Source organism: Montipora foliosa, chromosome 11 (assembly GCF_036669935.1).
Source record: "Montipora foliosa isolate CH-2021 chromosome 11, ASM3666993v2, whole genome shotgun sequence".
In the NCBI taxonomy this organism is placed as follows: Eukaryota; Metazoa; Cnidaria; class Anthozoa; order Scleractinia; family Acroporidae; genus Montipora; species Montipora foliosa.
Genome location: NC_090879.1, coordinates 35,686,105 through 35,713,604, shown reverse-complemented (window position 1 = coordinate 35,713,604; position 27,500 = coordinate 35,686,105). Strand labels below are relative to the sequence as shown.

The 27,500-nt window shown below is 38.6% G+C and overlaps 1 pseudogene; it reads right to left on the bottom strand.

The window, feature by feature from the left end:
* Positions 1–1,509: 1,509 nt before the first annotated feature.
* On the bottom strand, positions 1,510–21,922 carry LOC137977595 (uncharacterized; annotated as a pseudogene).
* Between the last annotated feature and the right edge of the window lie 5,578 nt (positions 21,923–27,500).

Genomic DNA, 27,500 nt, shown 5'->3' with positions numbered 1-27,500 from the left:
CTTATCAATCTTGATAATCTATAAATATTTAAGTAAGGTGCCTACTCTTGTTACTATGCATACAGTCGTCAGCGTATTGTTGAGATAGTCGGGTTTGTGCGGTTTACAACTATGCAGAGAAATCAGAACTTAGAAAGTGCTCTTGGTATCCATACAGAAAAATGGGGGTTTTTAATTGCTAAGATCTGCTCTTTCTGCAAAGTCATAAACTGGGCAAAAAAAATTTGGTATTAGGAGGCACCATCCTTAACAACTATTTGCTTAAAAGAGGTCAATGGTGGTGAGTACTAAAACATAGTCACAATAAGTTGACTAACATTTGAAGATACTGGTATTCATTGAGATGACTTGTTGTAGTAAACAGGCATTACTAAAACCAGAGGTCCCTCAAAGCTAGCTCCCCATGTCACTATTAATAAATAGCATATTATAGAATGTATTTTTGTTCAGTCAGAGTTGACACAGACATGCTCAGAAAAAGAAAATCTGAGTTCTCCCAAAAGGTTTAGGTGATCTACCACTGAGCTGCAGGAGACTCTTGCATAAGAACCAAGTTAATGTAAATATCCTACATACTGCTTCGCCCTATTTGAATCCTAATGGGCATGATCTTAATCATATGAACCTAGTTTAATTACCGGGCTCCCACTGGTCTCTTGTAGGTATTAGAGTATTGGAGCAACACATGCTATGTTCAGAAATACACACTAATGAGATGCATGAACTAATGATAGAAATCACAAGGTGTCCCCTAACCTATTCTTGAGGTCATATGTACCAAACAAAAAGGTCTGTCTTTTACAAATGTACCCAAATTCAGGGTCAGGTGCAGTTCTGGACTAATGGAAAGGTCATGATTTGATTCCTGTTGGGAAACTGATTTCTTTTCTGAATATCCCTCCATGTGTCACTGCCTGAATAATAATATACTGCATTGGTAGATATAACCACATTTCTTTTAAAATTATCTTTGTAAAAAAAAAAATTATAAATATATATATATATATATTTATCATTTATGTAGGGTGGGAGGGGGAATCTGGACAACTGATTGCCTCACAAATCAGGATCGCCTCACTACTCCCCAGTCGATCTGCTATGCATGGTCCTATCCCCTTAAGAATTAATTAATAGTAGATTGAGGAGAGGAATCTGGACAACTGATTGCATGAGTGAAAATGTTGTTCGGCCGGGAATTGAACCCGGGTCTCCAGATTACTAGTCGGATGCCTTAACCACTCGGCCACCCAACCACGCTGGCAACATGGCTGTGTATTGACCTTATTGTGGCCGGCTCCAGGGAGACAATTCAACACACATTTTCTGCAAATCAGGATCGCCTCACTACCCCCCAGTTGATCGGCTATGCACGGTCCTATCCCCTTAGAGAATTAATAATCATTTATGTAGGGTGGGAGGGGGAATCTGGACAACTGATTGCCTCACAAATCAGGATCGCCTCACTACTCCCCAGTAGTGAGGCGATCCTGATTTGTGATTTTTCTGACTCTCCTCCAACCCTTCTTGGCTTGAGCAACTGTTTGGCATGTCTGTTTAAGTTCTCCCTGTGGGCCCTATCGAACCTTACTTTCAAATTGGTAAGGGCCGTTCGCTGCCAAGGCAGCTTCTTTGTTACATAACCAACCAAATGCTGGTTTCTATCCCCTGTAATGGGGTCCTCCACTTCTTCATACTCGGAATCCTCGCTGCTCATATAATCTACATAGAGGCAGTCGCCGCATGACTTCTGGTCTCATAGTGTCATTGTTGCCTTCAACTTTTCAAAGCCAGACAGACGCCTTTCCAATTTCTAATGATAAAAGTAAACAATATTTGTTTCATTTTCTCAAGTGTTTACAATATCTTTTTGTTTAAATTAAAAAATTAACAAGATCCTGCAAAATTAAGTAAGACTTTACAACTGAAAACATATAGTAAAAGGAAAAATCAAAACATTATTATTATTATAATTAAGTGGTACCGGGCAAAAAATTGCAATCAAATTAATATACAGTAAGTGCAGTTCTATATATCTCAAGCACCCAACAAACGTCTTTTTTTTTGCAAGCTAACCATAAAATACAAAGCGACCTGTTTTCAATAATTTGTTGTCGCATCACTTGCCTGTTGGACTTTGTAACGAGGAGTGACTATTAATAAAATTTGTGTATCCTGATTGGCTTACTTGTAAAAAAAAGTTAGTTGGGTAGCCACGGTAAGGCGTGTTGCACTGTAATATCTTGAAATTGAAGATAAACTTGTCGAATGAAACTTACGCTTAAGAGACGCCTTGATCTCCCGAAGATTTCCTTATGTTTGTCATTTGTTCCACTTTGGACTTTATGATCCCTTTCTTTGACAGTTTTGAAATATCTATAGTGCTGTGCTGTTGAATTTTTAGAAAAATAAGCAAAGAAATATTACGTACTGCAAAATATCCTCTCCAATAACATGGCAAGCTTACTTACAGTATAAGCTCTAATTTCCAGTGAACTGGGATGGGGGGATGGTCCTTTTAATTTGGGGCTTGGATCGCAAGCTCTATGCATTAGCGGGGTGTGGACAATGGGGAGGGATAATTCAACATGCATAGTGACTACCATTTTGACAAACCACTTCACAAAACTGCCCAGATGGAAAATTTTCAATGTCAATTAAATTAATGACCTCAAATGGTTTGAACAAGGTGTTAATTAACTTGAATGGCTGCCAATTTCTGATAAAATTCAGAGCTTCAGACAAGCGTATTGGCTAAAAAATGGATAAAGATTAGTGACAGGCCTGCAAGGACTCCCTGTGTGATTTAATTGTAGATGAATGTAACCTTCAGTGGCTGAATTAGTGACAGGCCTATACGGACTCCCTGCATGATTTGGTTGTAATTGAATGTAGCCTTCATAACTTAGCTTTAACTAGCCTATCTGAAAGAGATTTACCTCGTCTGTACGATAGGTTGGGCGGATTCTTGAAGATAGTGTTCAGCAAAGGCTGATTTTGTATTAAGTCCCAGTTTAGCATGAGTATATTTTTAAGGTTACCCACCGATGGGTGGTATGTTGTGACAAATGGCAAGATTTGTTTCCGTGCTTTTGCTTTTTGTTGGAGTGCCGACAGTCTTCCGGCGAAGCTGAGTTCTGATAACGTTGTTTGTATCATCTTGTGAGGATAGCCGCGCGCAATGAGGCGCGATTTAAAATTGGTGATACTGTCATTAAAGGCTGTTTCAGAAGAGTTTGTTCTAAGGAGTCTAAGGGCTTCACCTTTAATAAAACCTTTTTTCACGCCTGGTGGGTGGCTCGAGGTAAAATGTGTGTACTGAAAGGTTTCAGTCGGCTTGTAATGTGTTCGGATATCAAGGATCGATTCGTTTCTGAATCTTTCTCCTTTAGATATGATTGTGTCGAGAAATGTTATTTCTATCTCTGAGATTTCAGCCGTGAATTTGATTGTAGGGTGGAAGTTGTTAGCTTGTTTTATGAACAGGATTATTTCCTTTATGTTAGAATCCCACAATGAGAAAATGTCGTCAATGTAACGTTTCCACTTTATTGGTTTTGTGTTGCTTTGGTTTATCAATTCTGTTTCTATTTCCGCCATGAAGATGTTGGCAAATGCAACTGCCATTTTCGTACCCATTGCGGTTCCATGGGTCTGGAGGTAATTTTTTCCAATAAATTGGAATGAATTCTCTTTAAGGATAAGGGAAAGCATTTCTTTGAGATGGTGGGATGGGATGGGAGGGTTGTAGTTGTGAAATTTTTCGTATGCTTTGCATACTGTTGTAATACCCTCCTCTTGCGGTATGTTTGTATACAAGCTTGTTACATCCATAGACACCAAAATAGTATTTTGAGGGACCTTTGTCTTCTCTATAAAGTTTATGAAGTGTGTTGTATCCTTAAGATAGAATTTCTGTGACTGCGCAATCGGCTGTAGTAATTTGTCCACAAACGATGATAGTCTTTCTGTAGGGCCCTCGCAGCCCGAAATAATTGGTCTACCGACCGGATTTTGTTTGTAGATTTTAGTGAGCGTATAGAATATTGGGATTCTAGGGGGATTGCGTGTTTGAGAAAACCATTTTTTAGTCATGTCATCAATATAGTTGTTTTGGTGAAGACGTGTGACAAGCTCATTAAGTGGCAGTCCCGCTAAAAGCGGTCCTCTCGATTTCGCGACCAAAAATAGTTTTCCTTTATTTTTTGTCAGTGAAGAGGCTCGGGTAGACGTATACCAAAATCGCTATTTTTGTTTTTAAATTCTTTTTCTAAGGTCTGCTACAACCCAAAAACGAATTGAGCCCGTCGCGGCGTCTCGGAGGTTCTTAGAAAAACTCAAATTGTCGGATTTTGAGAGGCGCGCTGCGAAAAAACGAATGCCCGCAAGAAAAATCTGTTCAAGTCAGTTTTCTTAGTTTACTATAGATAGTTCACAGACAAAATGTAAACATCTTTAATAAAAAATTGAACAAGCTAGAGTAGTTCAAAGACGTCCTATTCTGCTAGTTTAATTTAAACCCGGAATGTAATGAAGTTTTGAAGGAAAATATCTCAAAAGTTGCGGCCTAAATCTGGTATAAAAATCACATTAAAGTAACGTTTTAAACTTATTTTACCGATTTATAACTTCAAACGTGTGGGTATCTCCTGAGATCACAAGCGATAAGAGATCAAAATCAGCAAACAATGCTTGTCTGCATAAATTATCGGCCAGTGTCAGAGGTCATGATTCTGTGACTTTTTAAATTCGCAAACCGTTTGTTTTAAGGCATTATTTCGCCTGAAGTGCCAGCAATGAATTCCTAACGGCCTTAGAATGCTTGTGCGTTTAAAACATAAAGCCAGAACTAATTGCGTCAAGTTCAATTATTTCATGAGCGGACCGACAATGGAGAAAGTAAATTATGGTTGCTTTGGACAAAAGTCTTTCATGAGTGTATTAGCCAATGATTAGTCTATTTTGTGCCATTGTTTCTTTGTTTTAAGATAAATTAAGGTTAAAATAGGTGGGGGGAAACAGAATTCAAGAAAAAATAAATTTGTAATTTTTTTCCATAGCTCAGCATCAAACCACGAAACGTGAACTGTTACAGATCAAAGATATTTAATTGAAAAATTAGATTAATGCTAGTTGCTATAAAATGTACGTCGCAATGAAACGTCTTCACAGAAAGAATTGGTTTTCGAAACATCATTTTATTGAGTTTTGGAGCATTCTTTGACATCTGGAAGAATTAATTCACGTGGGATGCTTATGTAGGTCAGCGGCAGCCGCTTGGCACGGTATAACTGCAGTGTGAAACGATGGAATTTGGATTTGGAGTTTTAGATTGAATAATACATGTATGTTACAAGATAGAAAACGTGGCTTCTTTTCAGGGCTACCAAGAAAACTATTATTTCTTTCCTAAAATCACTTCCTTAAATTTAAATTTGACGGAAAGCAATATCACGTCTTTATTGCCTCAATAATTGGGCAGATGTCCTTTCATAAATTTAGTTCCGGCTCCATTTTTAGTTCCCCGCCGGTTCTATCCTTTCCTTTACAAATATTCTCAAACACCGACAACAAGTGCGTCACAACAATAGAGTTAAGTTTGGGAATGGGCAGATAGTGAAAATGGCTGCATGCTTTATGAAAAACAAAGACAGCAGTGGGTGTGGGGAGTTCAGAGGACACAAATCCTTAACATCGCTTCTGGAATGTACCTCTGATATTTCCAGTCATCTGAAGCGCTGTCATCTTTCAAAGGAAAAAATTTCCGAGTACCAACTAATTTTGATTCGTGCGGGCCACTTTCACTTAAGCGAAGAAAACATGGAAGAAATGTTCGTGTGTCCTCGCCATCGTGGAAATTTGAAGGCATACTGGAAATGCCCAACATCTGCTTGCCAGTACCCCGATCACAAAGGCAAACAAGAAGCAGTGAAAGGGGACCAAGTATTCAATGTCCAGATAGCTGAAGACATTTTCAAAATTTTCGGAGTTACTATTCCAGTTGGATCGCATAAGTAGTTCTTTTATTATTTCAAAACGTCATAAATATTCATTAGCTTTATACCCGGTAAAACTCAACAAACTGAGCAGTCAGGGTAAGGATTGGAATTCAGGCTCAGGGGAAATACGGGGTTGAATGGCTGAAACAATGGAATGCTGATAAAGTCAAACATTCAATAAGATATTTGCAGAGAAGCCCAGAGAGACGCCCAGTCTAAAACTACCAAAAAAAAAAACAATCGACCGGTCAGAACTTATCCTAAAATGAAATGCAAAGTTTATTAATAACCCAGAAAACACCGAAAGCAATCCACTTCAAGGTACGTCTGTAACGGGTGTGTGTAAAACGCGGAACCCACCGGAACCTACCAGAAACCTGCTGGAACCCACCCGGAACCCATTGGAACACACCCGGAACCTGCAGGAACCACCAAAAAAAAATGATATTAGAAAATAACAATAATTATACAATTCAAAAATTATAAAAACTAAAAACGAAAATAAAAACAGTAAAAAGCATGAATTAAGGATATTCCAATATAGAAAAAGAAGACGGAAACAGGACTTCACCTGACTTAAAAAGTATTTTTACCACAAAAATCTCGCGATTTTCGACCCTGGCATTTGTGATCTTCTACAGGTTCATCCCCCAAACCGAAATCTTCGTTGTGCATCCAGAGGATTGTCATTGGTGGTACCTGCATGCTTATCAGACTCAGGCTTACGGTGCTCGCTCCTTCTCGGTAGCTGCACCTACTCTCTGGAATTCCTTGCCAGTGGACATTAAAAAATGAGCAATCTTTGTTTATCTTTAAAAAGAAGCTCAAAACATTTCTATTTAATTAACTTCACATGTAGTCTTATCACATTATTCTTTTCATTATGTATTCTTTTTATTTCTTATATTTGTAAGTTTATTTGTATATTTCTCATATTTTATTTCTTAAATTTGTTAAGCGCGCTGAGATTATGTAGCTGCACTCTAAAAGAAATTTATTATTATTATTATTATTATTATTATTATTATAGTATAAGGATCGAGGAAAAGCAGAGGAACTTCCGTATTTCAATCAACCAATCAGGGCATCATTTACCTCAACGGCTGTATAACGAAGGCCAAACGACACAAGGGGAGCGATGCCCACCCTATCCTATTTAGAATACCGAAGTTCCTATATGGTTTTGTCGATCCTTTTACGATGCTATCCAGGGTCGAAGATCTGAGTTTTTCTGGCACAAATAACTTGCCTGCGAGCGTAAATTTAGTAGGGACATAGTCGAGGACGTCATCGAACGGAATGTAGTAAGTTTTGTTTGAGATTTTTCTTGAATTTGAATTCAGGTGGCTTCGAAGAAGTGGCGGTCAAAATTAGTTGTTGTCTTTACTTTTTATTCACACACACACTCAACCGAAACAAAATAATCCTCCCCAAAGCTATCCAAGGCCGTAGTCATTCCACTTTATTTGTATATAGAACGCAACACGAGGCAAAAATACTCGTGATCTTTATTTCAAACCATATGAGTTAACTAGAGACGATACAATAATTTATCCGTGTCAACACAACTGAAAGCCAACACACACGAGTTTAAGATGGTTAGCCTGTGCTCATTTATGGTCGAACTTGCACAACACACTTGGTCTCCAGTCGAGAAAAAAACTTTGGACTTTGACCTTTAGCATAGCAAGCACTCCGTTTGAAAGTCAGATGCCGTCCTGTTTCCGGTATTTTATAATGAAATATCCTTCATTAATTAATTACTAGTTATTGCATTTTCAGTTTATAAATTTTCAATTTTATAGTGTTATTTTCTAATATCAATTTTCTTGGTGGTTCCGGCAGGTTCCGGGTGGGTTCCCGCAGGTTACGGCAGGTTGCGGCAGGTTCCGGGAGGGTTCCGGCAGGTTCCAGTGGGTTCCGGGTGGGTTCTGCATTTTACATACACCCGACTGTAAGAATGAGTCAGTGAAATGAGTCACAAACTGTTAAAAATCATCAATGCCCATTATGTCACAGTTAGATTTAATGACTCTCTCCACGAGCATTTTTTTTCTCTTGTACAGTTATTAACTGTGGAAATTTCTTTTGGTTTGCGGCATCGTGAAGGCAATTACTGAATTAGACCCTTAAACTGTGTAGTTTATTTGCACAATGTATTTGCCAACTACACTTCCCGGCAGCCTTTGTCACTTTGGATGCTTTTGTTTTGGCATTCTTTAAACAACACGTTTTAAAAAGAGAAATTTATTTATTTATTTATTTATTTATTTTGCAATACTAAAGAAATGAAATACTCCGGGAACGTTTTTGAAGCTGTTCAAACCACTCACAGCACGTATTTATCAAGTCTAAAAATTCTCGCGCTTTCGCTCTCGAATTTTTAACTTTGATAAAACACTACTGTGCGTGGTTTAAACATTACGTAAATGATTTATGGATAAAATAAGTATACATATCACATGAAACGACGATAAGATTTGCTAGTGCCGCAAGGCGATTTGCGTATTGGAGTAAGGTAGAGTTCTTTAGCCTAGGTCGCTCTGGGGTCACCAGGAGGCAGACCTGAATTTTTGGCAGCTTCGTTTCCAGGTCCTCTCTTCTTTTCTTCCCGTTTCTTACATTCTGGGATGTCCCAGGTGATAGGAAGAAGAGAGACCCTGGGTACGAGGCTATTATCATTAGTGCTATTACAGCCACCAGCTCTTACCTTAAAAAAAAAAACAAACAAACAAAAACAACAACAGTTGCAAAAAATAAACGAACTAATAAGTAAAAATTGAATAAGGTTAAAAGCATGTACCCCTAGTATCGATCGGGCTACCGAGTTTGATACGTCTTTGTGTGTTCGAAGCAAGGCCAAGAAAAAAAAAACGTGAAGCCTTTGAGCCAAGTGGCATATCCCGGTTTCTGTAGCAGGAAGCGGCTACGAGTATTTCTACTCCCCCTGGACGGGATGCTAGTCCATCTCAGGTTACTCCCCGGCAATTTGTTCGGTATTCCACAACAATTCGGTGGCACCCATTTATACACCTGTGTGGAGAGAGTAACGTGTCTTGCCAAAGAACGCAACACAATGTCCCCAGTCAGGGCTCGAACCCGGACCACTCGCTGCGGAGTCGAGCGCACTAACCATTAGGCCACCGCGCCTCCACAAGGCCGAGGACAATACAGAAAAACTTATACATAGCGAACTCGGTGTGTTAAAACGCGATGAAAAGCATAAAATAAAATGAAAGAAAATACAATAAACTGCAATTCGGGAAGTTCTTAGCTGTAGCATGTGAGGCTCGTGTGGCAAGTTTCTTATAACGTTTCTGTATTTTTAGCCATTTGTAACAGTTGTAGAAAGTTCCATGGTAGCAGACTAAACACTGAATGGCTCTGGCTGAGGGAAACACAAAGTACAGAAACGGATGATATCATGGAAAAAACCGAACGGAAATTATCAAGGTACTGATTTCTGTCTATTGCAATAAAAATAATTCTTAAAACGCGATGAGAATTTTTTTTTGCAATTCTAAAAAGTACCAATACATAAATACGTTATTGACCAAGCAAGTTCTTTTTTGCGTTTTTATAGACCGAGACAAAGTGGAGTTCGATAAAAATGCAAAAACGAACGAGGGCAATATCTAGCCATCTTGACCGAACAAATTTGTTCATAAATAAAGGATTTTATTATATGGCATTCAAGAACTAATTAATAATTCATGAGCCTAACAGCCTATCAAAACACCGATAAAACGTCACGTGCATGAGCTTTATATCCTGATAAAACACTCCTCGTCAGTATTCTTTATATAAAGAATACTAATAAGGCATAGCTTGTTTTTCTTGTATGCTAATATTCACCTCTTACAATTTGAACCATCGTTTTGAGTCCAGAGGGACACGCTCTTTGTGGAATGTTTTTGAAATCGTTCAAAAAACTCGCAGCACGTGTTTTATCGGGTCTAAAAACACTCGGCTACGCCTCGTGTTTTTAAACCCCAATAAAACACTGCTGCTCGTTACAAACATTACAAAAAAAGAACTTTATATCTTGCGGGACCAACACCGGAAATCCCGAGGGAGCCTGAAATGCCCATCTAACCCGCTTGAGTAGCCAATCAGGACAAAAGATCCCCTTCATCTTGCCGGTCGCGGTTCAGCTATTTAATAACTTTTAACAGGTACCCATGACCAGGAGCCTTCAACTCCCATACTGGGCCTATGTCACGGCATTTTTACAGACCGATCTATTTTTAGACTATCTTCGCCGAAAAAAACAAAGGAAGTTCCGGTTCGGTGACCCTATGACGTCAGGTTAGTTTCTTGTAATTGATCATCGGGCTCCTGCGGGAGTCTCATTTGCGGGAAATTCAATCTAAAAATAAATCGGTTTGTGAAAACGCCGTGACACGAACGCAATGGAGTTGTAGGCTCCGGGTCATCGGTTCCTGCTTTTAATGTAAAATATTACTTGCTCAAAGCTCAGTTTAGTACTTTGTAGATACTTGCATCATAAAAAATCTATAATTTTCTTTAGACTCCTTTGTCCGTTGATTTCCCTTGCAGGGCAGCCAAAGAAGAAGCACGTTTTGCAATTGAGAGTTGCATTAGCACCCCATTACCAGAAAGTCGCATTACGAATCGCGATCCTGCTTGGTCTCTTGGACAATGGCAAGAAATCAACCCTGACACTTCTTCCAACGATGAGTTCACCGAGAAGGAACGTGACGTACTTAAAATATACAATGAGGCACTCAGTAACATTGCTTTGCTTTTGGGAAAAGCTGTGGTGCCCCTCACTTTCCGACTTACGTCCGAGTGGGACGAGGCGACGAAAAAAGAAAAAGAACTGTGTACAGAGCAGGTGGGCGAGGCATGTCGTGCTGTGTGTGGCGTCATTGCTCCAAAGGACAGTGATAAGCTGTTACGATCATTTCAACAATCAAACAATGAAATGGGTTACTCTGACGACCTTAAAGCACTAGTAACTGCATACAAACAAGCACCAACAAGGTACATTAAAGTCCAGATTCTTAGTATCTATGCTACGCGTTACCCAGCCCAGTACTTGAAGAAAATACACGAGCCATTTGAAAAGCTTAGTGAGTTGGACAGACCGTTGAGAAACCACTGTGCCACCGAGTGAAAATTGATTTGGTAAAGTTGGAGCACTTTCTGTCTTTTATAGACCAACCGTACTTCTACCAAGACGTGGCTTATGGCACAAGAACACTAAAGCTTGATTCAGGAGAGGAGCTAGTAATGCCAAATGTCATCAGAATTGTTGCGAGGTCCACGATAGTAGAACAGTATTTAAAGCATTGCAGTGACGATCGCTTTGAGCCTCTTGGAAGATCTACGTTGTTTAGAATACTGCAAGTTAGAGAAGCGTCACAACGAAAATCCCTTCAAGGCCTCGACAACATAGCTGCGGGAGGTGCTGAAGCGTTTGAAAGTGTGCACAAGATAGTAGATGACTTGAAAGAGTGCGGAGCAAGTGCAACTTGGTGTGATGAAGTGCAAAATGGTCTTAAAAATGGAAAGCGCTACCTCAAGACAGAATACAGAGTACATTGCCGTGAAGAGGAAAGCCTATGTCCCGATCACTGCAGATACTTTGCTCTCAGTGACTTGCAGGACCCCGAACTCAAACAATCTTGTTCACATCAACATCAAGTGCGCTGTAACGAGTGTGAGCATCTGAAAGTGACTTTGCAATCTATCGCTGCAAAAATTGATTCCCCTTCAATTAACTTTTATAGCGATGAACAAAAAGAAGACTTCAAGCACGACCTTGCTCAAGCCCGTGACATGATTTTTCAATGGAAGTCTCACATTCTAAGAGCGGAGAACCAAGAGCGAGCAAAGCAAAATGTATTAAGCTCTCTCCAGGATAACTCTGTCATGGTTGTAATGGATTGGGCCATGAAATTCCTGCAGCTAAAATATCGAGAAAAGCAATCCGAGTGGTTCGGAAAAAGAGGAATGAACTGGCATGTCAGTTGCGTTATTTCGCAGAATGCAGCAGATAACAGCCTCCAGGTCGAGTCATACGTCCACTTATTCGATAGCTGTGCACAGGACTGGCACACTGTTTGCGCAATTTTGGAGCATCTGCTCAAAATCATTAAGGAAAAGAAGCCAGAGGTTAATCAAGTCTTCTTGCGCTCGGACGGCGCGGGCTGCTACCATAACAACAATCTGATCTCTGCTACCTACGACATTGGTGTTCGAGTAGGAGTAAAAGTTATAAGGTAAACGAAAAGATTAAAGGGGTAGTTTCTAAAGAAACTGTGGTGCTGCGTCGGTGGGGAAGTAGTATACAAAAATTTGGTTTTATCAACGGAGTTGATAATGTAAATTGGCCACCGTACAGAGATTCTAAAAGCTGACGTTTCAAGCGTGAGCCCTTCGTCAGAGCGAATCGAGGGATTATGGGTTACGTGTAGTTTTTATAGTAGAGTAGGAGCTACGCTATTGGTGGTAACATGGCAACGTGAAAAATAGGAATATATTAGTTAAATGAAAAGCGTTCGTTAATACCGTGAGGATTAAGGGTGCCGATTTGAAAGATGCTTTTTTGTTCCAGATTCTTCCAGCTTTCTGTCGTACCTAGATGTAGGGAAAGGCCGCAGATAGCCATGTGTTTTTTAGAGTGGTTAGGCAGATTAAAATGGCGAGCGACTGGCTTAGATGCATCCTTGTCATTCTTCTTAACATCGCGAAGGTGTTCGCGGAATCGGTCACCTAGTCGTCTACCTGTCTCACCAATGTATAATTTATTGCATAACGTACAGGTTATGCAATAAATGACATTTGCGGAGGTACATGTGAAATGATCGGTGATCTTAACAGATCGCTTAGGTCCCGATATCTTGCTAGTGTTAACAATGAAAAGACAAGTTTTGCATCGTGAGCGCGCACATTTGAAAGTGACTGGTTGCTCGTTGGTTTTGAGCGCGCTTCTAACTAAAAAGTTGCCTACGTTTTTGTCGCGTTTGAATGAAATAAGTGGAGGTTGTGAAAAGATTCTACTAGCCTCGGGATCATTTTGGAGTAAATTAAAATTACTAAGAATGATGCTTTTGACTGCGTGATTATGAGGATGGAAAGTGAGGGTGAATGTAATTCTGTCATTCTTATCTTTTTGTGACGTTTGTAGTGATGACTATCGATCAAATTGTTGGGCGCGATGATGGCCCGCTTTGACCACAGAGACAGGATAGCCACGTTTTTCGAAGAACTGGCACATCTCCTCTGATTTGCTGGAAAAATCGGAGTCATCACTACATAGACGTCGAAGTCTAAGAAATTGAGAATAAGGAATGGAGTTCTTGACATGTGATGGATATGACGATGAATACAACAAATAACTGTGTGAATCTGTAGGTTTGTAGTGCACACTAGTACATAGCACGTTGCCTCTAATAGAAACTTTGATAACTAGGAAAGCCAATGAAGTTTCCGAAATTTCCCAGGTATATTTAAGAGCCGGATGAAAAGAGTTGACGGAGGTTATAAATTGATCGAGTTCTTTCTGCTGAATGAAATAGCGCCGATGCAGTCGTCGATGTAGCAGCCGTAGAGTTCAGGTTTGGGGCCGTTGTACTGATTAAAAAATTGGTGTTCAACATATCCTATAAAAAGATTGGCTTAGCTAGGTCCCATTCTTGTGCCCATCGCTACACCATTAATTTGTTTGTAATAGTTGCCGGCGAATGAAAAACGAAAAGATTGTCTTACAGAAAATATAAGTTCACAGTTCACTCCAAAACTGAGTAAAACAAGTTCCTTTTTGAAACCTCTCCTGTACCAATTTCTAAAGAATCGACTACAAGTTATAATTGTTAAGGTTATAATTAATGTATCGTTACTCGAACTGCGTAAGATGTAAATGTCGAGGCCTGAAACGGACTGCAAATTAAGACTCATTTCCCTTATTAAGCGAAATTTAAAATGTTGAAAGATGATTGCAATTGTAGCTCTTTAAAAACTATTTAAAAGAAACAAAATAGAAACTATTATTAATATCTAGCTTTTTCCTGTGCATTTTACAGTTTTCTCGAAAACTTGATATATTCTCAGAGACATCAGTAAAGCCAAAGTACCACAATCTTGAACAAAAATATACGGAAAATTTCACCTTTCTCTAACTAACCCCCCCCCCCCCCGCCCCTCTCCCCCCCCCCCCCCCCCCAGAAAAAATCATATCATAAAGATGGTTAAATGGCGCGTTTTGGCCTTGATTTTGGGGGAAGAGGGTTTTGCTTTTCCATTTTCTTAGCCCAAGATTGTAGCTGAATCCTTAAAAGAATCACGACTTAGAACTTAGCAAGGTCTCTGATTTGGTAACAGATGTTGAATTGTTACAGTAGTAATATAGAAGCTCTTCTCGGTACCAACGACTTTATTTTCAATTCTAGGTATGACTTTTCGGAGCCACAGTTTGGCAAAGACGTATGTGATCGCATCATCAGCCCAATGAAGGGGGCCATCCGTCGATACTGCAACGAAGGGCATGATATCACCACAGCATCCGACATCCACAAGGCGCTTAAGGCAAGGCAAGTCAAGGGAACAACTGCTGCTGTTTGCCAAGTCTTTCAAACAGCCCAGGAAATAAAAGTCAACCGTATCAGCAATTTCAGTAGCTTCCACAACTTCTCCTATGAAGAGGAAGGTCTTCGCATTTCAAAGGCATATGGTGTTGGTGCTGGTAAACTTATTCCATGGTCACAACTTGTCATTCACAACAACGGTTCTAAAATTCTGAAGGAAGTTCAAAGTCGTGAGTTCTTCCCCATGTTATCCAGGGCTATTAAGCCGACTCCCACCCATGATGAAGGAACCTGTGATAACCCTCTTTTCATGTGCCCCGAGTCCGGTTGTTCCATTGAGTTCGCTACGTCAGAGGAACTTCAGGACCACATCCATTTTGGTCAGCACGACAAGAAAGTAGGCTCCGAGAGCTTGTATGATAATCTGAGGTGCGATTGGGCAGCAAAGTTTTTGTCTGTAACACTTGAATCAAAATTGTCATTGTCCACTGGAGAAGCAACGGGTTGCGAGCAAATAGGGAATGAACCTTGTGATTTGGGCTGGGCACTGCAAAAGCCAAGAGGAGGAGGTACTAGATTTTCCGAAAATGTAAAAAGCTACCTCACAGCAAAGTTTGACCTTGGGGAGGACACAGGTAGAAAAGCCGATCCAGCGCAAGTGGCTGCTGACATGCGGGTAGCAAGAAACAGTGAAGGACAACGAAAGTTTCAAAGAAGTGAATGGTTGTCGAAAGCTCAAATACAAGGTTTCTTTTCACGGCTTGCAGCCAGCAAAAGGCGAAAATCTTTACAGAAATGCGGGGATGATGACCATGACGGCCTTGTTGAAGACGAAATGGCATACCTTACCGAGAAAGACAGGCAAATGGCCGTAGATGAGGTTGTCACCGAAATAGGACTTATTCACCCAATAACCTATGACGGCTATGACATTTGCGAGCTCAGCAAATCAGATGCACTCTCTAAATTTAATGTAGCTACATTAAAGGCCATCTGTGTGTACCTCGACCTTCCTTTTAGGGTTAAGGACGTGAAGGCCACTTTAATTTAGTAGAAGTTAGTAGAATGTTAGTAATGCAATAGTTTCAGAAGATCGTCTTGGTGTTAGCGAATGTTTATGAATGCTTATGTCCTAAACGGGATTCTTTTTGCGGCACGTGTGGTATAAAGTTAAAACACATGTTAAAGTTGCGTTCAGAACAAAAGAGTAAACATATTTGGCGTAGGAAATTGGTACATAGCCATAGATGAACAATATTGTGTTGTTGCCTGTAGAAGTGAACTCGTATGTGCGCGAATTATGATTAGTACCCTGGCAAACTGAGGTAGAAGGGTGGGTGGGTCGCCTTTCTAATGATATCTAATCCCTAGGTATAGTATGCTGTGACTTAGTCAAACAGGTTTTCAAATAATGGATACAAACAAAAATGTAGCCACACAGATAGACTAAGGGCGCGTTCGATTGACCCTATTGCGGAATAAGAATACGTGGAGTGATGATTAAAACGGTATGTTTGCCGCGTTTCGGAGCAACAAGGATTATAAAAATATGTTTAAAATAGCATTTTAGCACATGTTTGACAATTTTAGTGTGAATGTCCGTAAAAACAAAGGATTCTCAACTTACATTACATTTATTCCTATTCCGGAATATGGTCAAACGAACGCACCCTAAGTGTCTTACAGCTTTTACGCAGAGCAATAATAACATGACGTCACGTCAGTTTGCTGGTTATGTTGAGTCAAAAATGAGTATTTCAAGGAGGAAAAACTATTGACGTTAGGGTCAATTTTTCTGTAGAGGAAGAGTGAATATTATTATCGCAAAGTTTTTTTGGTTTCAATAAAGAGAGAGAGAGAGAGAGAGAGCGCACTTCGTCGCATGATGTATATGTCTGGCCGATTGTGATAATTAATGAAAAGCTACAACCAAAGCGTTAATCTCAACTGGCTGGATAAATGTCTTTCATCAAAACCTTAAGAAAAGGTAATTTCAATTAGGCTTCTTTTTTACCGTCAACAGTTAAAAGACAAGTTTGATTTTTTTTGGCTTGAAATCGTATTTGTCAGCCCGATGAATGTTTGTTGCACCGCAGGTGAGATTCACCTTGAAATTGAGGAAAGGAATTAAAATTTACGTTGCTTTTCTAAAAGTTTTTTTTTTTTTACTTTATTCTCTGATTTAGATATGAGATAGAGCATTCCAAAACGTTTGTTCATACTGTTGGTAGTTACAAGTGATACCCGAAACTTAATGATGTTGATTATTATGCTTGAATTCATCCCTGTTAAGCATCTCTTTGGATTCAAAAGTACTTAAAGCAGCTTGATAACTTCCTTTTAGAGGTTGCAGACGAATTTAAGTGTCATAAGAGGCAATTTTTGGAATTTTAAATCTGTAGAATCGTGACATCTGTCACGGTCATTAATTATGCAAATAACTTTCAATGGCAGATTACAATCAGCCGTCGTTTGCAATCCTAGAGGATACCCGCAAGTCTGAGCCTATGAACCAATAAAATAAGTTTAAAACTTAACTTTGATGTGATTTTTATACCAGATTTAGGCCGCAACTTTTGAGATATTTTCCCACAAAACTTCTTTACATTCAGGGTTTAAAATAAACTTGCAGAATAGAAGGTTTTGAACTACTCTAGCTTGTTCAATTTTTTATCAAAGATGTTTACACTTTGTCTGTCAACTATCTACGGTAAACTAAGAAAACTGACGTAAACAGATTTTTCTTGCGGGCATTCGTTTTTTTGCAGCGCGCCTCTCAAAATCCGACAATTTGAGTTTTTCTAACAACCTGCGAGACGCCACGACGGCCCCAATTCGTTTTTGGCTTGTAGCAGAGCTTAAAAAAATAATTTAAAAATGAAAATAGCTATTTTGGTATATGCGTACCATAGCCTCTTCACTGACAAAAAATAAACGAAAACTATTTTTGGTCGCGAAATCGAGAGGACCGCTTTTAGCGGGACTGCCACTTAACTCTTTGTAATGTTTCTTCCGCCATGGCGTTTTTGAGAGGTTTATAATGTTCTCTATTGTTGAGATGAGTTTGAGCTTCTTGTATTTTATCACACTTGTTCATTATGACAGTTGTTGTTCCTTTATCTGCCTTTTTGAGAATGATCTCAGTGTTGTTAACAAGCTCTGTAAGGGCTTTGTATTCGTTGTGTGACAGATTGTTTTTAGGGTTTGATGGTTTGATCTCTGCAAGTTGGATTTTGACACTTTCCAAGTAGCTTTCAAGGGCAACTGACTTTTGAACCCGTGGTACCCAGTCTGATTTGACGTGAAATGGGTGCGGTTCTGTATTTTTTGCGTGGAATATGTATTGTAGGCGCATTCGTCTCGCGAATTCTTCAAAGTCTTGCAAGAGTTGGCGTCTGATATTTTTCTCATCTGTCACCGGTGTCGGGACAAATTTGAGCCCTTTGGAAATAACGTTGACTTGGTAGTCAGTTAGTTGGAGATTGGAGAGGTTTTTAATGAATCTCTTCTTTGCGTGGCAATCCGTTTTTGAGTAAAGTGTGCTCGGCGCTGTTTGCGTCTAATGTTTGTGTTGAACCCTGTACTTTTTATAGGCCCCTTCACGGTGGTTTGATTTTCAGGAAAGAGACTTTTGTACTTCTCAATATCTTTATTGTTTGAAGAAGTCTGCAACACGTGTGTGTACAATATTTCTTTAAGCTCGTTGAAATCTTGCTGTAGTTTTTCAACCTTATTTACATCGTAATTTACAATGTTTTCTGTGTTCACCGAATGCGACTGTTCTCGCGTCAACCTATTTACATGAGTGCTGGCAGTTTTGCTACTGTTTTTGAAGAGCTTTGCTTTTTTAAATTTGTTTTCTTGGCTTTCTAAGCGCCTTTTGTGGTAGCGCGTGAGTGCGCTGACGAAGCCTTGTTCTGCCTGTTCCTTGATCTGTTTTATTTCTTTGAGAAAAGTGTCATCCGGCGGGATGTTAGCCCTTGCCGAGTATTGGAAGGATTTTGGACAGGTTTTCTTATTTAAGTGTTCTTCAAGTTTCCTAATGGAATCCTTAGATTTTCTTATATTAGTCTCTAAAGAGGCTAAGTCCATATATTTTCGTTTCCTGCTTGGTCTTTGGTTTTCAGCAGACGTTTTAGACAGGCTGTACTCTTGTTTCTTCTGGAAGTAGCTTTTGTGCCTTGGTTCCATTTGTGATGCTGGGGGACTTTGTGTTGTTGGGGGACTCTTTTCATCTGCAGAATCCTCCATTTCATATTTGCTGTTGTATAGCAAATCGAGGTCATCGTTTTGAGGTATTCCCTCTGGTATTTTGGGTACATCGATGTCGTAGTTTTCATTGTCATATCCTGCCGATGGCGAGAGATACTTCTGTAGGATGTTGTCTGTCATTATCAAACGGTGTTTGATAATATATGTATGGTCTCCAGCAAGACCGGCGGTTTCGATTCTGTACGAATCTCTTCAGTTGCTATTTACTGACAACAGTAATATGTGTAGGAATAGTAGAACAACTCAGTTCTATTCCTGCATAAGTTGTGACGGGTGACCCTTTTATATGTGCAAGAGCGGTTAGTGAGAATCGAAAATGTATTATCATTGGCCCATTCCATATGGAGGGGAACCAATCACGGTGGTGTATTTTCGATCCGCTCTATTATGAAACTAGGTTGTGCTTGTTTTGAAGGCTTTATTCGTGTAAGAACGATCGCAGTTTTTCGAGCCTGAAGATATACACCCAAGCATGTGCACTATGTGTTTTATTTCCTTGCCTTGGAAAAAAAAGACCAAGATTTTGTTTGCGTGGTGTGAGCTCTCGTGACTTTTGTGCAGTACATTTGTACATGTTAAACTTTGTAATTTCACACCGGGACAGGGCCTGACTGGAATAGCTCAACAGTGGATAAAGATTACTGACAGGCCTGCACGGACTCCCTGTGTGATTTAATTGTAGATGAATGTAGCCTTCAGTGGCTGAATTAGTGACAGGCCTATACGGACTCGCTGCATGATTTAGTTGTAATTGAATGTAGCCTTCATAACTTAGCTTTAACTAGCTTTAACTAGCCTATCGGTGGTTTGTGATCCCATGAAAGAAATAAATATAATGTTGTGCAAGTAGGTTACGTTTCAAGGTAATTTTGTTAGGTGTTTTGTTTTTCACAGTGCTTTCTAATTGATTTCACTCTGCAGTCAGCTGGAGTTCACTTACTACTTGAAATCAAAGTGTTACACAATGCATACATGTACATACCTTCCATTTGTAAGTCTGTCCATGGGCAATTTTCCCTGCCATGCTCCTTTTTCAAAAGGTCTATAATTTTTGAGAACAGGTCCTGATTTCTGTCTGACTCTGGACTGTAAGAATTGATAGCAGTGTTTTATTAAAGAGATTTCCAAAGCAAGCCTATTTTTATACATAAATATATCTACAGTGTACAGCTGTTTCAACAAAGGCTGTCCAAAAACAAAAAGGTAAAAGCGTATGCAACAATGCCAAAAGGTAGTCTGGTAGCCAGTAGTGTTCCAAAATTGGTTTTAGAGACGGCTTGGCTTGGCTTGTTTATTAGCTTTTGCACTTTGTTCTGTCTTGAAGCAAAATACATGTAAACTTATTATCCCTTGTTTTGTTACTCTCTAAAATTGTCCTTGCTTGTTGAAAATGTCAAGATAACAATAAGCACCCACCCTAATGGGCCAAAAAATGAATAAGTGCCCAGGCCATTAATCGAATAAATATGTTTCCAAGTGCAGCACAGAATATACACATTGTTTACGATGTCTAAAAAATAACAATTAAGGGTATAAAACGTACTCCTCTGTGACAGCATAGCCGGTTGTCATCTTTTTCTCCACCATTTTTTATAAATAAACCAAAACCTCTTCTGAAAGATAAGAGTTAATCACACCTTAGAATCATCATCACCATGGTTGGCATTTCTGAGGCTTATCTAGGAATGTAATTTAGTCCATGATGCTAGGTCCAAGTGATAAATAACAACTTTATTAAACACATATTTGTATCTTGATATTAATTACAGAAATACGCAGTATGCATAGAGCATAGCTGAAGCCGACTGCATAACTAAGGGTGTATGTCTTTGGGAAAATGTGAATCCTGATTTTTAATCCAAGATCACTCAGACCATGGTGTATCAGAGGAGGCAACAAATCCAGTACTCTGGGTAAAGATTCATTGGTTCCTTTGATGCACCATGCTCAAGTGATCTTGGATAAAAAATCCGGATTCATATTCTGATTTCTCCCAAAGAAATTAACGGTCCTTTAATGATTATTGCATTTTACACCTGTCTTTTGTTCCTTTCTTTAACCTGGTGGCTTCCTTAGCTATGCAATGTACAAACTTGAGGGCTTAAGGCTACATAAATTACTGTAAGGTAGCATTTTGTCATTACTTCACTCCACTCTGTAACTGACGTTTGTGTTGTGTGAGCTTACTATTTTCCTCTAGTGTTTGAGTACACCATTACATTTTTAAGCTAGTGCTATCTACAAATTTGAAATATTTAGCTTCCACATCCAAAAATTTACTTCTGAACACATGGACTGCCATGGAAACATGACTTTGGATTACTTTATTAGTGGCGTTAATGTAAGCTTTTTATCATTTTCTAGTTGATTATGAAAGGTAAACTGTGCAAAACTATACCCTTCCACCCACCACACATTTGCCCAGCGCATGTCAAATTCAGTACAGAGAATGTAGTGACAAATAAGCAAATGCTCTGTGGCCGAGTTACAAGCTTGTTGGTGCCCAGCCCCTCAACTGCTCCATGTTTGTATTCAACTATCGCGGCATAAAAACATGACGAAACACAGAATACAACTTATTTCTTTGCAAAGCGTCTTAGATATCCATCTAAATTCAGTAACACTGTGTAAGAGTGAGAGACACCTTAAGTTACAAAAGAAAATGACTAAAGGCTTCCCGATATCTATAGTCCACATTGATGGCGGTTCCTTTGAAGACACGTGTGCACATTCATCAGCTGGTCGATCAACAAGCGAATTTTGAAGCAAACGCTACGGCCCCAAAAAAATTAATTGTATTCTATAAGAGTCAAGTTAAGTTATACCTACCCTTAAATCGTTCGGGACTTCTACAGTGGACGGTACATGGCTTTTTCTGCGACGTCTACTCTTCTGTGTTTGTTGCCGTTCAAGCTCTGTTCTCAACGTATCATTTTCATTTCAAAGAGTAGCATTTGCTTCTTCCAATTTCTTCTGCCCTTCTTGAATCGCATCCAATCTTCTGTTCATCTTTTCCATGAGGACTAGCTGCCTTTCTTGAACCGCATCCATAGCGTAAATCTCACTTGAACAAGCGAACTTCAATATGTAAACTACTACTGCAGAAAAATGCAGAAGTGTGATACGATTTCAAATGACGCCCTACTATATATGGGCATTCGATATTAGACATCTGATTGGCTTTGCGAAGAATGAGCCTCGACCCCTCGCGTCAAGCCTTTGTCACGCAACAGCCAAAATCACGCGCTCACATTTCCAAAATGGCTGGTTGTACGATTGGTTGCGAGCAATTTTGTCCGGAAACTCCTGACTCCGCCGATTTTCTGCGCAACAAATGTGGTACCTGTGGAAAATCCTTTCTCTATTCATCCTCCTACCGACGACATCTGTAAACTCCGTGTACAACGCGAAAACAACGTCGAAGACTATGGCTTGCTGACGAAAATGACATAGATGTTGACGAAGATTACGATGTTGCCGAAACAACTCTACTGGACACTAATTATTTCAATGGATTTAGTGGTTAAGGCAGCTTAAATGAGACTTACATCTTTCAATGGCTTTACTTCTCTATTAAACATGACTTAAACATGCTTAATTTTCCAAACAGATTTAATACTGTTTAAGTTTGCCTAAACCAGGGCTAAATATTTCAATGGATTTAGTCGTATGTTTAAGGCAAACTTAAATGCGACTTAAATCTTTCAATACATTTACCCCCTATTAAAAATAACTTAAACCTACTTAAATTCAAAAAAGAATTTCATATGCATTTAAGGAGACTTTAATTTAACTTAAATTAATGTCTCAGTTTAGGATGTGTTTAAAAGTCTTAAACATAGCTTAAAGTTTCCGTTAGATTTAAGGATTGTTTAATGTGACTTAAATATTTATTAAATATTGGGTTTCACCCAGTGCAAACGCAAGAATAATCCACGAGAAGACAAGAACCAATTAGGATCAGTCAACGGTGATTTAATGATGAATTCTTGTTGATCGGTGTTCGATAATCGTAAACTAAAATGCAACAAATTAATTACATAACATGAATCATAGCGAACCAAAATACAACAGGCTAAACCTAAATTGAAATGCACTTAATTGAAGCTATAATAGGAAAAAATACTCAATCAAATAACACACACGAATTATCCATATGCTACAAACAGATTAAGGCAAACTGAACGACAAAGAAACTAAGCGAATGAAATGAGACACGCTAGTCGACTAACTACAACATGTTTGCTACAGTAAAGCATACAAACGGAATTATCTTGAAATAACCGCATTAAATGTTACCTAGAACCATATGACAACAAAGAACGGAGTGAAACTTACATAACTATCCCGGCTTGGCCCAAAGAACAGGAAAACAAATTGAAGTGCTAGCTTTAACCTAACTTGAACGAGATACGTGATCGAATGAAAACATGTGCGAGCGAAAAGAAATGTGAGAACTTAATGATGACGAAAAACAGACATAAATGTAACAAACCAAAAAAATAGACGGAAACCTTTACACTTTGGAATGAGATAGTTAGGAACAAACCCAGCAACATACACTTCATCTGTATGGCACCTTTCAAGTTTTGACATTGTTGCGATTGATACTTCAATAGCTCCACATCCACGAGTTGGAGATGAAAAGGCTGCCAACCATCCCAATGTCCCATGAAGACAAGACCATAAAATCGCGAAAATAAGCCCCAGGGCTTACATTTTTTAAAGGCAGTTTTTAATGGGCTTATATTTGGAGGGGTTTATTATAATTATAGCGTTTTCATTCATTTCATTGCATAAAGTTAGAGTTCAATTTTCCAGAAAATGGTGTTTTGACGTCCAGGGGCTAATATTTGGAGGGGATTATAATAGGAGGCCTTTTTTGTTATAAATTTCAGAGGGGGGGGGGGGGGGGTTTTCTGGTCCCAACGTTGTCCATAATAATGGTGTTTGACTGCAAGGCTGTGGCTCTAAGGAAAATTTCGGGGAGCCCTTCCAGCACCCAAGCATTTCAGCTGGGGTGCCCAGCCCTCCAAGTTGGTCGCCCAAATTAATTCTTTATTTAATTAATTATCTGAGATCAACAACGCAGCAAGATCTTCATCCATCTCTCTCTCAACAAAACATTGCTGCCACTGCTCTGCAAGAAAAACCTCAAACCCCTCAAAAATTTTCACGGCATAATGGAGATTATTAAAACTTTTATGACACTTTTCTTTGCTCAGTTCTAAAAAGACTGGCTACTCTGAATATGTAGTTTCATTTGGGCAAAACACGCCAAATGTTTCTTATCCCAATTTTAAAAAATTTCAGACTATGTGTAGGTGGACATACATGTAAATAAATCTGAACAGGAGTTGAGAAACACAATGCAACTCACCCAAACATAAACATTCACAATCACCAATCTGAGCCAAAATAGCCTAATGCTAAATATACATTTTGAAAAGCCAAACCTGAATCCTACAATGAAGATTTCACTTGAATATCTGAATTAATTGAGAAGACTAAGAACTGAACCAAAGTGGCAAATAGCTAAATGCAATAAACATTGTTACTATGTCTTCATAATATATTTAAAGGGAATGACAAAGTAGCTAAGCTTTTCAATTACATGGAACCAGTCAGGAACAACTGATTGAAGATTAATCCGTTTATAGCATGAATCCGAAAATTTAAGATGAGAAAATGTTTGTACGTGGCGCAGCGAGCCCAGGCCATAAAAAGAAAAAACAACGGCATACGAAGTATCTTATTTTCGATTTTCTTGTGTGAAATTACGTAAAGTACCTAACAAATTAAATTATAAATATGGGGTTCCAAGGCAGAGAAAAAAGAAATCCCCTCCCCATGTCTATATAGCTACTGCAATCACTGCTTTAAATCATATTAACAGGGTATAGAACCTCCTACACTTAGCATTCGAGAAACTAGTGTAAGCTTAAGTTTAATGCCGTTTACCAATTAATATTTACAATTAAGTAGGCCCCTAACTCCTTTGGAAAACTCTTTGTAACAGTTGAATATGTTACTCTATTTCTTTTGGGAACTATCAAATTAATTTGTGTACACATAAAAGAATGGACTCCTGTGGATGTCAGCAAGTGGCTCCAGGAGCAAGAGGGCTTTGCCGAGGAAGGGACCCTGTTTGAAGGTTCGTTGCAACGCAGTAACTCATAAATACCAATTTATTTTCTTTAATAGCTGAAAACATGTTTTCAATATAAATATTGTCAAGGTATTGATTCTTGTCATGTAGAACAAGAAATTTCTGGTGTGGCGCTAAAAATGATGGAGCGCTCATGCCTTAAAGAATTAGGCATAACATCAATGGGGAAACAGCTACAAATTCTCAGTCTTATCAAAGATTTGCTTGGTACTTTTTCCGGTACGTATGTACAATTTATACCTTGTGTTTTTACAAGGGCAAGCGTTATGCCAGTAGGATCCCAAAACCCATGTATATGTATAAAGGAGTTGAAACATGTAATAGGCCTGCTATGTAATGCAACAAGTGTGCCAACATTAGCAATATTATGTAGTAGGTAATTGCCATGTTCAAAACTGTCATAAAGAAACATATTCATTGTTGATTTGGCAGAGAAAAACAAGTCCGATACAACCAGCCACCCACCTTGTGAGCAGACCACTCCTCCATCTGCAAGTGATAATGTCAAAATAACAAGGAAAGACAAAGCAGGAATGACGGCTGAACTAAAAAGGCTTTACAATGAAAAGTGAGCCAATTCGTGATTTCTTATGAAATTAACAAACTATTGATTTCCCTTATACTATTCAAGTCAGAGATTGCTTCCATTCCTAAAACTATTATTGCAATATACTGTCAGAATAATGCACCCTGACCAGTACTATTACATGTATTACAGACCAAACCTTAGGAGGGAATTTGTAACCATGGACGTTTACAGGCAAAGCTTCCTTCCAATAGTGAATTTGTTACTGATGGATTAATTATTACAAATTTGGCTTTTTTCAGGGCTATTAGCTTTCATAGATATGAGCTTTTTATAACCAGTTTGTTGGCCTTTCGTCTTTTAATAAAAGATGTACAGAAAAAAATAAAAATAAAAATATTAATAAATAATAATAATAATAATAATAATAATATTATTTTATTATTATTATTATTATATTATTACAAATTTGATGCCTTTTAATTATTGGTTTCATAAATGATCCACTCTCCACAAATCTTTGCATTTCGTCCATTAAAAAAAAATTCTCTTCAATTAAAGTTTGTAATAATGGCTGTTCTGGATTTTTTTTTTCTTTATCTGAATAATTCACATGAAATCAAATTTGAAATTGAGTCACTATGTCAGTCTCAGGAGGAATGTTAGACCTGTTTTGTCTGTATTTGCTTTTCATTTGAAAAAAACGGTGGACTTCAGCTTGAGTCTGATGGAAACATTTTATTATCTTCTTGCACTGTGCTCACTTAACATGTGGTTTGTAATCATTAGTTTCTATAATGTTCCTAACAGAGTAAAGATCATACGGTCAGAGTGTTTCAAGAGATGGCCAGGGAATATTAAAGTCTATTTTAAAGGAAACAATGACAACAGCTTAATCCTTTCCGAACTTGTACTCCTATTGGAACCAGTGGTGAAGGTAGAAGAGATTGGATTTGGTAAAAGTAAGTAAGCATGTATGATAGGTGGTTGTAACACTAATAACTATCCTATGACTATTATAAGTGATGTTAAATTTAAAGATGACTCACATAGGAACCCTTTGTTGAATTTAGACTCTTTGAGCTATCCTACATCTTATGTTGAGACTGTCACAGTTCAAAGAGGAAAAAGATACCGATAGCCGAGGGCTTTAAGTGGCATTCTTTAATTTTGAAGAAAAATTTGATTGTTTAAATAATTTGAATAATATCAATGCATCTTTATGTGAGAACATACCAGGTTTTATTTTTTCTGCTTTTTTTTTGGAGGGGAAAAGGGGTAGGGGGGTTGAGGGGCAGGAGTAAGTTCAACGGGATCGCAGGTAGTACTAATACATATTTGCGAGGTTGTTACCAATGTAACTCCCTCTTAGGCTCTTAGTATCTAAAGCTATCAAGTTATGTCTCCTTTTCAAGGTGCCATACGCCATCACATCATCTCATGGGCTGCAGAAAAGAACCGGAAAATTGTAGATGGCTATGACTTTGAGATCAGTTGGTATTCTGACATTATTATCATTGTCTTCTGCATGATACTTGAAAATTCACTTCAAAATTATTTTAATATTTATTGTAATCACTTGTTTCTATTTATCAGGTCCATTTGCCCCCTGCTAAAAGGGCCCGTAAGGGAGATGATCCTGTTCCAAGTTCAGATGGTGAGTTTCTCTACATTACCTTGTCTGTTGTAGAGAAAGAAATAAAAAAGATAGTGATCCAGAGGAATCCCATGTCATAACTTTTTGAGTGATGTAATGATTGTTTAATGTCAAATTACGGTATTGACATCTCTTTTCTTAAATATCCTTCTATTGTAGATAACTGCACAGATGCTGAGCAACCTGGTGAGACCGCTGAGGATGATTATATCAGACATAAAGCAATTGTCATCTTATTGTTCACAGTTATTGTTAACAAAGTTCTTTAATGTTGCAAAGTTTAGAAATTTATCTTACAAAAAAGACCTTTGTGCTGTTGCTAAAAAGA